Source organism: Rhipicephalus sanguineus, chromosome 2 (assembly GCF_013339695.2).
Source record: "Rhipicephalus sanguineus isolate Rsan-2018 chromosome 2, BIME_Rsan_1.4, whole genome shotgun sequence".
Taxonomy (NCBI): Eukaryota; Metazoa; Arthropoda; class Arachnida; order Ixodida; family Ixodidae; genus Rhipicephalus; species Rhipicephalus sanguineus.
In genome coordinates, this window is record NC_051177.1 from 12,809,449 (window position 1) to 12,818,732 (window position 9,284).

Sequence of the window (9,284 nt, forward strand, 5' to 3'; positions counted from 1 at the left end):
TTCCCTGGCGTTGTGTATAAGATTCCTTGCGCTGATTGCAATTATGTCTACGTGGGGGAAAGCGGAAATTTCGAGCGACGTCTAAAGGAGCACATGAATGACGTGAAAAAGAAAAAAGTCATTTCCAGTGCCCTTGCAGAGCACGCAGAAAATACGCACCACGGCTTCGACTGGGACCAAGCTTCAGTTATCGCCCGGGAAAAGAACTGGATGAAACGGCACTATCTAGAATCTTTGACTATCCACACAACAGGGAACACGCTTAACCGTAACGACGGCAATCTACCTCTTGCGTATGCAAGATGCCTCAAGCGATTATTTTAGCGGATTTAAGCTGGAAGCATCGGCCTCCCAGCTTAGTGAACAAGGCTTCCGTGTGGAAGCCGAAACGTTATTTTATTATATTTTTGACACCTCCTTGGTCGGCGTCCTGTCTTTTTCTTTCTACAATGTAAGAAAGGTGTTGCAGGGCCCCTTTAAAGGGACCGACAACTGTCCAGAATATGAAATGAGTTGACACCACTGATGTAAAAATTGTCCGTTGCACTGACTCAAACCAACCCTGTTTTTTTCGTGAGAGATGGATTTATATTTTTATTTCTTAATTGAAAGTCGCGAAAAATGACCTGTGGCGCCTCTGGCGGCAAAAACATGAATGATCCGATGAAGACGGCCACGTGACCGTTGATTGCTGTACGCGGTCGACGATTTTTTTGTTAGTATTGAAATATTGTTCGTTTCTTTATATTAAAAGGTATTACTCCATAATAATGTACATATAGGCCTGCGTTAGTAGTATGCATTAAAGTGGCGCTGCCTTCGCGTGACGTAATGAACCCATGCTCGTCAGCGCGTCTTGAGCAACTTTTCAGCGTGCTCATGCAACCATGCACGCAGTTTCCATGTCGCTAACATTTTGGAGCGACATCGTTTTGCTACCTACACTTCGTCTCAGAAATGACGCGCGCTGCTACTAGGTGCGGCCGTGCATATGCACAGTTACGTTTTCGATTACTTGGCTTGGCTCGTGTATCGAGAGAGTAACGACGCCGGGACAAGCCATCCATGACAAAGGCGCAGGCAACCCTGGGCGCAGGCGCACACAACGCTGTACAAATACCGGGAAGGTGTATAAAGCCACACATCTCATTGTAACAGCTTGCTATTTTCAAAAATGGTTGGAAAGATCAAAATAAGGGTGGTTAAGCATAGTTACAGTAACTCCTGCGAAAGCAGAACAGCGATAGCTTTCACAAGGGCTAGCGGCATCGCTACCAATTCTCAGCGTTGCTGGAGCAAGCCTCCATGCGTGTTTGGAGCCTTTCAGATAGAAAAATACTGCTTATAAAATAAGTACGTGCTTTTCGGATAAACCACTGCAGCTACAAACGCTACGAAGGGTGAGCTTCCTGTCGCGCCATAAAAAACTGGGTCGAGAAAAATCATAACTGATCACGTAGCGCAAAATTTGACACAGGACAAGAGAGGGGGACGAAGACGAGCGCTTACTTCCAACAATGTTTATTTCGAGCTTCTTGAATGATTGTGAGCTTCTTGAATGATTTGTTTGTTTTTCGCATTTCGAGAGTATATATGTGTACGCTCCTCGAAATAAACCTTGTTGGAAGTAAGCGCTCGTCTTCGTCCCCCTCTCTTGTCCTGTGTCAAATTTTGCGCTACGTGATCAGTTATGCATTACCAACATGCCCAACTTCATACTCTTGTCAACTATCTTTTTAGAAAAATCAGTTGTCGGTCCCTTTAAGGCGCCCGCCGGGGGCGAAGGGAAGCGCGCGATGCCGAGACCGACCATGTGCGGGAGGAACAGCAGATATTTTGTGTGTGTGTGTGTGTGTGTGTGTGTGTGTGTGTGTGTGTGTGTGTGTGTGTGTGTGTGTGTGTGTGTGTGAGCCAGTGTGACAGCAATCAAGGGCCTTGTGGAGTGTAGACAACTTGAAGAACATTTACTTCACATTCGAGACTCGAAACCCATCGCAAAGCCGCTGCCAGGAAACGGCGCGCTATTTTAGATGCGAAGCAGCTCTTTGACTAGCCTGTGTAACGCTGTCCCTTGCGTCCGTACGAACGCGCCGCAACGCGCTCCCCTCGCCGCAGGTGTTGGAGCGGTGCCAAGTAGGTCACGCCGCAGCTGCGCGTTGACGTCACGCTCCCCTCGCAGTGCGTGCTGACATCACTCTCCCTCGCCTTGGATGTGGGCGCGAAAAGACAAGGACGAAGGGAAGAAGACACACACACTGGCGCTACTGACAACAAAAAACGTTTATTTTCATTCACCAAGCCTACTTTATACCTTTTTTGCACACGACATTCACGTGACCACTAGCATATAACATGAAAAACCAGAAATACAATCAACAACATGACAGGGTTGAAAACCTCCTATGACGAAATTGACCGCTTCTGCATCACCGGCAACCAGACATACCTTAACACATGCGCAGGTAGTCTAATTCCTTTTTGCTCAAAGATAGTGACGTTTTGCTAACACAACTTTCGCCAAAATAGTCTATCAGTGGTTATGGTGCACAGTAAGCCATTTGTTCAGTGCAAAACGTGCGTCGTTTACCGGATTCCTTTGTCATGCGGCCGGTTTTACATTGGGCCGACCGGCTGCTGCCTCAATGATAGGCTCAGAAAGCACAGCAACAAAGTGGGCAAGACTCCCCCTGATGGGTTTTTGGCGCTACACTGCCATAAATGCACGTGCCGACCCAATTTTGAACAGACTGCTGTAGTTGGCAAGAACAAGTCCGAAATCACTAGATTAGTAATCGAAGCTGAACAGATAGACTATTTTGGCGAAAGTTGTGTTAGCAAAATGTCACTATCTTTGAGCAAAAAGGAATTAGACTACCTGCGCATGTGTTAAGGTATGTCTTGTTGCCGGTGATGCAGAAGCGGTCAATTTCGTCATAGGAGGTTTTCAACCCTGTATGTTGTTGATTGTATTGCTGGTTTTTCATGTTATATGATAGTGGTCACTTGAATGTCGTGTGCAAAAAAGGTATAAAGTAGGCTTGGTGAATGAAAATAAACGTTTTTTGTTGTCAGTAGCGCCAGTGTGTGTGTCTTCTTCCCTTCGTCCTTGTCTTTTCGCGCCCACATCCAAGTACCATGACAGACCAACAAGCCCGCATCGCTACCCTCCCTCGCGTGCCGCGCGCTCGCCGCAGCGCCCGCAGCTGCCGCCTCGTCCGTTCGCCCGCAACACCTGCCGCTACCGCCGCTCGCTCCGCTACCGCGACCGCCGCTCGCTACACCGCCGACTCGTCGGTTCACGCGCAATAAACCTGACGCGCGCCTAACGTACGCGTTGAAACGTCTGTACGTGTCACCTTTCTCTCGCTTCAACTTCGACGTCGAATGTCCGCAGGAACCTCTCAGCGTGCACTTCACCGATCACAAGGCCGTGGTAGTCAAGGCGAAATGCGCGCCAGCTCCGGTCCAGCGCCCGTGTCCACTCTGAAGAAACGACAAGACCTACGCCAGCCATCTCTTCAAACGAATCTTCCAGCGCTCACCGCAGCACCCGCGTTAGCGCCGTTCAACCCGTGATGCCACCCGTGCGCAACGCTGCTGCTTCGCATCCCATCAGGGTTCCCTTTGGGAAGATGGTGTTAATTTTTTTTTTTAAGACGATAGTCTTTCTTGGGGAACTTAAACGCAGAAATTTTGGTCTGTCTGTCTATCTTTCGATATGTTTGCCTGTCTGTCACCTAGGGTTGCCACCTTTCCCAGAAAAAAAACCGGCCCGTCAGCGGGGGGTCACGAAGGTGAGGTTGTGTGGAAAATAAACAAACTCCATGTTAAATCTTCGACATGCGATGGCATTTATTGTACCCTCCTTCAACATCAATATAATATGTCCACGTACATACAAACACAGCACTGAGCGAATCAATTAGTCTCTGGTTTAATGTTTGCACTCAAAGTCAAACGAGCGTTATGTATGCTTGCTGAACAAAATATTTGCCGCCGAGCTTTTCAGCCAAACTAAAAAATTGGGTGCTGAAATCCGTAGACACAACCTTCATTTCAGACAGAAACTTGCAGAAAATGATGAACTTAATGCGTTTTTCACAAACCACCGCGCCTTGAACTAACGTGCCTTGAACTTCCTCGAACGGCCGTGCCTGGAACTGGCGTGCCAACAATGCCATTCCGTCGCCCGTGTCTCTCAACCCGCTCAGCCCCCACTACGGTTCCTAAAACCACTACGAGCGGCATCTGCAGCGAACAATGTTCCCAGGTGGGATAAAGCCCCTAAAGAAGGGGTAACATCTCAGCATCTTTGTGGAAGAGGGTGAGTGGGATATAAAGGAGAGGTAGAGAAAGGGAGGTAACGGGCACGAACACGTGCACCTTTCATCTGCCGCGGTGACAACTGACATCGGGGCTCGCGCTGGCGTACAGCCGCCGCAGGAAAAAAAAATACTGCCAACTGTTCAAAAATGTGTGTAATGAAGTCTCTTTATCGGAATAGTCGTGTCTTCCGAGTAGAATTTCAATTTTTTGGTCATTTTTTCTGAGCTATTCAGTGCTTTAAAAAGTATACAATGCATGTATACCTACACGCGCAATAATGTGCAGTACACTCACAACCTTATTCGCGGAACTTGAATATGTACTTGGAATTCGACTTAGCGGCTCGGATGAGCTTCTTGTTTTCTCTCGCCATCTTTACAAATTCTTCACAGCTGTACACCAAATTATACCGCACACAAAGTTCTGCCTTAACCATTGGGACGCTTAGTTGGTTTCTTTCATCCGTCCACAAGTTTCCCATCACGCTGAAGACGCGTTCCACGAACGCATTGCTGCAGGGAATGGAGTAGACATGCTCCATTAGGTTCTGCAAGAGGGGGCACTTTACCGCTTTTAAGAACTTCAGCCACATCGAGCTTGATTTCTCGTCACATTTTAGAAGTCCAGGCAGAGCATCCTTCAAAAGACAAAGCTCTGAGTAGAGTTCGTCCCCTTCCTCTTGAAAGTCACTGCCAAAAAGGTTGCCCGCATTTATTACCACCAATGTAGTGGGTGCACCTTTGCGCAGATCCAATTCGGCGAGCATCTTAAACGGGGAGTTCTCGAAGTCAAACCACTTTTCGAGGTACGCAAGGGCCCTGTCATAGACATTCAAAAATTCCAGCTTTGCAACTTGTCCACCAGGAAGGATTTCAAGTCCCAGATTAGCCTTGACACCGAAGAACATATCATCCCTTCGATTAATCAGCTGTTTCCTGAGCTTAGTCATTACAGCGTAAAGTTCTGTCGGCTCAAGGTGACTCTTTTCGAGGGTGAGGATTGCTGAATGGAACATTGCAAGGAACGAGTGCATGAAGTGCATGTAGCACTCCGGAAGCGTGACACTCTCTGAAAGTCCATCGGCTTGGTTGCTTATAAATCTCCAGATTATTTTTTCGCACTCCTCCTCTCCTTGACTCAGAAAGTATGACTTGATGGGTGTCCAGTTCTTAATTAATCTGTCTAAGGCTGTAAACAAGCTTAACCAGCGGACCGAAATATGACACAAAACTTTGCTATATTCCTGATCACAAAATTCAAAGAACGTTTTCAATTCCTCTACACATTTCGAGCTAGAAGAAAATTCTTTGAATACCTTTAGTACAAGAGTTTCGACGTCAAACTTTAAAGACTTGACTGCGTGCTTGGCAGTGTTATGCACAACATGGCAATTGCAATTGGCCTTCAACAAAGTCGGCTGATCTTTCTGCATCTTCTGGAAAACTGAGTTATGTTTCCCATAATTCACAGAAGCATTATCCGCGCTATACGCTACAGCTCGCTCCAAAGAAAGGCCTACCTTCTCCAAACTTGTTGCCAAAAGTTCGCAGATGCCGCCGGAAGTCTCATCCGCCTGCTCACAAAAGTCGATGAGAGCATCGGTTATTCCGGCACCACTCACATCGTAGAAACGCACTGCAATGGGGAAAAGTTTTCTGTTTCCCTTGTTGGAAGCGTCAGTGGAGAGAGCGAACGGAAGGTTGCGGCCTGCTGGGCGAAGTTTTTCGACTATGCACTCCACTGCGTAAGGCGCCAGTACGTCTTTCACGAGGTGTTCCATCTTCGTTCTTCCGAGTCGCATTCTGGAAGCAATGTCTGAATCCGAGAAGACTTTCGGTGCCAACTTGCTGCCGCAGTCCATTGACAGGTAACTGTAGTTGTGCTTGATTCCATGGAATATGGTGCCCAGTTCCGCAGCAGTCACGTGATCTTCTGCGCTAGAAATGGCTGGAACAAAGAACTTTTTGACTGTAGCCGACTGTTTGGAGGCGAGGCTCTTCTGTTTATGTTTCTGCGTTGATGCATGATGCTTCACAGCGCTGACGCCATCAAATTTAACCGTAAACGTGCTTGCACATATGGTGCACCTTGCGGCTGTGGCATCGTCGTCCACGGGCAGGAGCCAGCTCTCGTACTCGGGTTGAGATCTCCACTCTTTCCGGAACGTGCATTGACGTATTTTTCGCTTTTTCAAAGGCGGAGAATCCGTGCTCATGATGCAAGCAAAGGAAGCACGTAACTAACTACTGATACTGATTTTCGCTCTGTTCCAGCGATCGGTGGCACGAGAGGGACGGCAATGTCCCCGTAGAGCGGTTGGTGTTTCCTGTTGTCTGCTGAATGTCAGGATTTCGAGGAAGAGCCGCCGGCGAGGGTTCCTTTCCTTTGCCAGAATCACCGCGTCGTCGGGACAGATATGGTGGTCAAACCGCTCGCAGTGTTCTGCTACTGCGCTCCGTTCTCGGTTCATTTGACGGAGGTTATTCTTGTGCTGCCGGATTCTTTCGTGGAAGTTCTTGGTTTCCCCAATGTAGGAAGCGGGGCAGTCGGCTCGCGCGATCCGGTACATGACGCCCTGAGCTTTTTCCACAGGTGTGCGATCTTTAGGCCGAGGGATGAAGCTGCCGATGGTGGTGGATGGCTTGTGGGCGAGTCGACCCCTGCCTTTCTCAGTATACCGGCTATTGCTTCTCTGGCACCGGCGATGTAGGGGATCGACTCGCGGTGTCATTGCGGCGATGCAGGTGTCACGTTTCCCCCCGTCTTTTCTCTTCCCCCGTCTTTTCTTTCCACCCGCGCGGTCAGTGCGGTCAACGGGTCAACACGGAGATGAGTAAAAAAAAAATACTCGGGATACGATGAGCAAAAAACCGGCCAATGACGGCCGGTCTTAGGTGCGGACCGGCGACCGGCCCCTTGTCTAAAAAACCGGCCCGGCCGGTCCAAAACCGGGCAGGTGGCAACCCTACTGTCACCCGATTCAGCCACCCGGCCAAAGTTCAGTTTCAGGGCGCGAGTGCGCCCTGAAAAATAATTACAGTATGTTTTTAAAAGCTAGTTTCGGCTCGTACTGTACCCGTCTTGAACTGGTAGCGCCGTTCATACTTGTGAACATCGTCGATCAAAAAGCCAATGTTGCGCATATCCTGGGCTTGGGGTACTTACACGAATATTTTCACTTGTCGTTTTTTTTTTTTTTTGCGTCCAATGAAGGGTCAAGCCCTCAAGAGCCTAGCAAAAGTAGTGCTAAGCGCGCGAGTGCGCCCTGAAAAAGTAATTACAGTATGTTTTTAAAAGCTAGTTTCGGCTCGTACTGTACCCTGACGTCACAACATCCCAATGGACCACACTTAACCACTGGATGTCCGATTTAGAGCCAAACGTCCACGTCCGAGAAATAACATCCGTCGTACAAACGGAGGACGCACATTTTCGGATAAAGAAAAACGTACTTCCGCACTCTAAAATACGGTGGAAGTCCAGTGGATGTTTGATTGCGGATTTACCAGCAGCGATCGAGCGTTCCGCGGATGTCCTCCCACGGACAATAATTGGTTTATGCTTTTGTCGGCACATTAAGCACGAACGTGGAGCTAAATGCTATGATCACGATGATTTCAGTAATATGTAAAACATCAGCAAAAGTCTGATTTTACATTGAAAGTGACTGCCACCGCAAGTCATACTGCAAGATCATCTCCTGGCGTAGTGCTCAAGAAAAGGTAAAATCTTCTAACCACGTCTTTTTAATTGTTTTTCGAAAACCGGAACAAAACGGCTAAGGAGCCCCTCTTCATGCCGCCAGAGAAGTCACAACTTTGCAAAAACGCCACGCAAGCGATAACAGTTGATCCGATTCCCAGAAACATACACCCGACCCACAACGAAGGACGGAGAAAAGCGAGAGCCAAGGCCATACTCGCCAAGATCATGCGCAACGAAACGCAAGTCCTCTTTGTTGACGCTGCAAGATATTGGAATCGAGGCGCTGACGCCGTCTCCGTGGTGGACACCCATGGCTCGCTCGTCAACGCAGCCACGGTAGTTACTAACTTCACCCACGAAGCAGAAGAAATGGCCATTGCGGTGGCCCTTCAAAGCTGCACGGGAGCATCTATCATTTACTCGGACTCCAGAACAGCCATAAGAACTTTTTCGGCTGCCCTCGTCTCTTCGAAGGCAGCTTACGGTTGTCAACAAGCTCTTCTACCAAGAAAGGGGCGAAGATAATTTCCCGTCCTCACACATTACATGGTTCCCGGCTCATATGGGAAACATTTCCGGACCTCCTTCCTGCAACTCAAACGAGCGGGCACACCAAGTGGCGCGAGAGCTCACTTTCCGCGTCTGCGGTCCACCCCCTCGATTCAACTTCAGCCTGCAGGAACCTCGATAACAAAGACCCGCTCGTGTCATACCACGAACTCGCCCGTCATCATAGGTTAGGACGTCGACCTTTTCCTCCTCCTTTACACAAAGCTCAACAGAGCACAAACAATCACTTACAGACAGTTGCAGACTCGAACATACATAACACCGACGACACTAAGCAGGATCAATCTTGACTTTCCTGCTGTATGCTCGCACTGTGGCCACGAATACAACAATTTCGAGCACATGCTCTGGCTGTGCCCTGCCAACGCGGGTACAGACTTTTCTGACCAGTCCTCATGGGACTCAGCGCTTCAAAGCACAGAGCTCATAGCTCAGCTCAAGGCTGTCCAGAGGGCCCGGGCCGTCGCCGAAGGACTCTGTCTACCGGCTCCGACCTGGGTGGAGCCGCCGGATTGATTGGCGGGGCCTTCGGCACCGCTTTCTTTCACCTGAGGACCTGATTAAAGTTCGTACTCACTCAGAAAAACCTCTACTCGCTGAACCAGTGTTTTGGTCGGTCTTGTCGCCGTACGTTTTTGGGGCATTTCGGTTTCGCGTTGCCCGTTCACCTCCAATCGTCATGG